The following is a 4,996-nucleotide window of genomic DNA, read 5'->3' on the forward strand; positions in this document are numbered from 1 at the left end:
GTTCCAAATTGTTTATTTTAGTGGGAATGTATTTGTCTTCATATAAATACATTAAAAAAATAACAATTTTCAAACAAAACCTGAAGTTATTTGATTTAATAAGATGATGTTAAAACTAATCCAAAAAATCACGTGAAAAAACAAAAACCCTAACTTGATAATTGTTTTCATAAACATGACCTAATAAAAATAACAAATAAAAGTAAGGGGTTTTTACGTAAAAACGTTTATTACGTTAATGTCTTGAACATTTCATTTTTTTTTAAAAAAATTTTATTGGCCATTTCTTCCTCCTCCCCCTTTTTTCTCCTCCTTCCCTCTCTTTTCTCCTTTTGGCAGTTTGAGTTACAAGCGGGAGATGGATGATGTAGAGCGATCAAGTGACGGGGCGAGCATGGGATGGCAAGAACGATGATGGCAGACTCATAGCGGAAGAATGACAATGTCGGATTCAGAGCAAATGAACGGCAACGGCAGACTCAGAGCAGACGATGGACTCGATTCAACTTTTAGTTTTATTTTTTCGTATTTTTTTTATATATACTGTGATATATATGTACTTTTTATAGCTTTTGTAAGAAATTTGATATATACCATGGTATATATATTCTTTTATTTGATATAAACGAGAATATATATTTTTTTATTTAGACTTCATCTATTATGATATATATATTGTGGTGTACATGAAATTTTTTAAGATTTATATACTACGGTAAATTTCATATGTTGGTTTATACTGTGATTTATGTCAAACATTGAGTCAATCTCTAATTTATAAATTGTAATATATTTCATATATTAGTTAGACTATTTTCATATACCTAATAAAACGTTCTAAGGTATATTTAAAATAACCATGTTCTTAGGTATATTTAAAATAACTATTAATCTGTAGAAAAAGCCAATAAGTTGATACCAACGTAAATAGTAAATAAAATTTCATTAAATGCATTCTTTTTCCAATTTGGAAATTGGAAAAAAATTTACAATAAATGTATTTTCTCTCACCAATTGATAAATGAGAAAAATTATATTAAATACATTTTTTCTCTTTATAATAAATATATTTTCTTCCCCGTCATTAAAGTAACTTCGAAAATAAGAAAAAATATATAAAATCAGATATAAATAAATGAAAAAGATATAATCATCCAAAATTAACCCTAAAAGTCATCTTTGAAAAAAATTCAAGTTTTAAGAAAATATAGGGTATTTTAGGCCTTTTGAAATCCCTAAAAGTAAATAATAATAATAATAATAATAATAATAATAATAATAATAATAATAATAATAATAATAATAATAAATGCCAATTTTTTAATTATGGATATTGATAAAGATTTTTTTAACAAATTTTTGTTATTGAATATTGATATAGATTATTGATGTTGATTACACGTATCAATTATTGATATTGATACTAACTATTGATATAGATTACGATTGTTGATACTGATTATAGATATAGTTACGGTTGATTATTTTTTTTTTGTTCATATTTTATTGTCCTAGTTAAAAGATATGTGCATCGCACGTGTTAAAATTTGTTACAATTTAAATTTCTATTGTAAAATTTGGATATTGAATGGATATATATTTCATTTAATTTGAATAATAAGTATTTGACATAAATTTAGTAATGAAAAAAAATAGTGGCTAAAACTCTTGTATTTGCTTAAGGTTAATTTACTATAAAAACAAAATAAATTAGACATAAGTTGAAATTTTTTGGAATATGAGTTTTTCTTTTGGTGAATGTATATACTTTTCATTAAGATAAAATATCAATATATTTGACTTTAAAGTTCAAAAGAGTGAAAGAGAGAGAAATGAAAAAAAAAATAATGAATAAAATTAAAATAAATATGATATAATTGAAATAAAAGTTATAAACCAAAATTTATAAAGAAATATTACCAATGTTGTTTTCTTATTTTTCTTGTGGTTTTTTTTTGGATTAATTGATCTTTGGAAGGGGAAAAATGATGATATGTTGAATTAGAGAATTTTAAAATAAAAAGTAGCTTAATTAGACATTAACTTTTTAAATTATTTAAGTATGTATTAGACATGTTCTTTGTATCTTTAATACTAACGGTACAAAATTGTACAAATTTTGGCTGGTTTAAAAAAACTATATTTATTATTATTTTATTTTTATGCAAATATAGTCTTACTTTCTTAAAATGATATTAAGTGTTATTCACAAGTAATAGTAAATAATGATCTATTCTTAAAATTAAAAAAAAAATAAAAAATAAAAAAAATAAAAAGAATGATTTAGATGTGGAATTTTGTTTCCACAAGAAAAAATTGAGCATTCATAAAATCTAACATATATCTACTAACCTCTATTTCTAAAAAAAATCCAAATAGTTTTTGAATTATTGTTACATGCATTTCCAAATAAGTTATCCATAAATTGTTTATATTTGGATTCAATACTACAAATAAGAACATTCAATATCAACAAAAAGTTTTGTTTAAATACACAATCTTATTTCTAAGGTAAGAAAAAAGAAAAATTCAAGGTTCATTTAACTAAATCTCTCAAAATTTGTATTCAAGAGTAAAAATGAAACCCTTCAATTTTACGTTGTTCAATCAAATCTTCAAAAATATATTAAAGAAAAGACACACAAAATAATATATAAAAAAACACAAAACATGTATATCAAAATAAAACAATAAACTGACTCTGTAAAAATTATTGATTGTATTTCAAATCCAAACACATCATAATAGATGAAAAAAGATACTAAAAATGAAAAAACAAGGAGAGAAGAAATGGATGATACCTATTTCATAATACAATTTTCAAATCTTGAAAAAGATTTGGTGATTAAAAACAAATGCTTAATCTCAACTACCTTGTTCCTTTTCAATAATTTCCGCCCTCCTTTTGAACAAAATCTCAATTATCTGTTTTCAACCAAAAAAAAAAAAAAAAAAAAAAGAAGAAGAAAAAGGAAAAGAAAAAGAAAAGAAAAAAAAGAATTTATCTAACTTGAGCTATATAACCTTCCAATTCTAACTAAAAAATTAAAATTTTAAGCAGATCATATATTTGTTGTCCATTGGAAGTATTGAACAACGAGCTCCTGATATGCAAGTTGGACATGTTTATTTCATTTTCAACCTGAATCGTAATGGAAATTTTGTGTTAGAAAATAATCACAATTTAAATAGAAAAAAGATCAATTTTCCTTCATCATATCTATATTTTTTTCATGTAACACAAAAAAAATCAATAGAAAAAATATATATTTTGCGTATTAATCCCTCAATTTTTTTTGGTCTAAAACAAAAGAACAAAGGCATATGGAAAAATAAACAATACGTTTCAAATATTGAAAAAAGGAAAAGAAACAATACTAAAAAAATATACATTTAAATAGAACAATAGATGAGAAACAATGCTAAAAAAGAAAAAGAAAGAAAAAATGGATGACACCTTATTTGATAATACATTTCAAATTTTGAAAAAAAAATAGTGATTAAATATATATATATATATATTAAAATAAAATAAAATTCTCTAATAAATAGAATTGTTTAGATATAAGATCTTGCTTTCAAGATTTGAATATTCATAAAATATAAAAATAATAAACAATTACACACGAAAAAAATCACAAATGAGGTGTTCCAACTTCCCACACAAACAAACGAGAAAATTAAAAGGATATTGTTCTTTTAGAAACTATTTAAGAAAATATTGTTGTTTTCAAACTATTTGTAAAAATATATATATATATATATATATATTTAAAATAAGTTGAGAGTTGAAAATTCGACCTAGATAGGTTGAATTTTGAACTCTCGACCTTCCTTTCATTTGTACGTTGAACTTTGAACCCTCGACCTTACTCTTCCTAACATTATTATTGAGTCTGTTTAATTATCATTCCGGAGACCTTCTTCTATCAAAAGATCGTATTTCTAAATTTTCATAAGGTCCCCCTAGAATTCTTTCCAAAGCTTGTTGAATAATTTTTACGGATTCTGTCATCTCAGCAAGTCTGACATAATAACGAGCTAATGAATCTCTTCTTTTTGCCACTGAACTTCCCAATCAAATTCGAGAGCGAGAGCAAGAATACTGTACATTTTTTTTTTTTAATTATTACACATTCCACCTTTTTCTTTCTTTCTTCTTTTTTTTTTAAAATTTTTTTTTCATTTTATAAAAACAATTTCTAAAAATATTTTATTATTCTATTTAAACTCTAAAATAATAAATTAAAAAAATAATAACTCATAAAAATAAAAAAAATGTAAATTAAATATCTCATTTATATAAAAATAATTACAAAAATCAATGTTTCCCACAAGGTGGACGTCGTCGATTTCGAGCTGGTTGTCGTCGTCGACTTCGAACTTGAGGTTGCTCTGGTTCTTCTTGATGTTGCTTTGGTACCTCTGCAGGCGCTTCATAATATAAATATTCATTATGCTCTCCACGACCCCGACCATGTCCATGCACGTATGAAGACGAAGGACCAGCCTCTGAGTCATAATATCCTGAACCAAATGCTGGCATCATCATCATCGGACTAACATAATCAGTTTGACTATGCGTCTGCATCATAGGGGGCAACTCTTCCACATTATGTGCAACCTCATCAAACTCATCCTATTCCCGAACAGGTCCTCTACGTCTAGGAGCTGGTGGAGGAACAATAGGTATATCGTACATATAATGAATTTCCTCCATATAGCTTTAGTTGTCACTACATATAACAAGAACCTGGTTCGGATCATTTGCAACCTCACGAAGTCTACTGTTGTTCGATCTCTGTGAATTATAAAATAATTAGACAATATTTAAAATAAATTTAAATTAAAAATAATTAGATAATATTCAGATAATATTCATTCATTTACTAGATGACCCACAACTGCTCCCGGACGAGTGACGTAGCGCCTTGTGATATTATTATACCAATGAATATATTCTGGAGTGACATCTGTGTCAAACTGTTCAAGAGAA

This window comes from Benincasa hispida, chromosome 3 (assembly GCF_027475165.1).
Source record: "Benincasa hispida cultivar pf3 chromosome 3, pf3_genome.v1.1, whole genome shotgun sequence".
Classification (NCBI taxonomy): domain Eukaryota; kingdom Viridiplantae; phylum Streptophyta; class Magnoliopsida; order Cucurbitales; family Cucurbitaceae; genus Benincasa; species Benincasa hispida.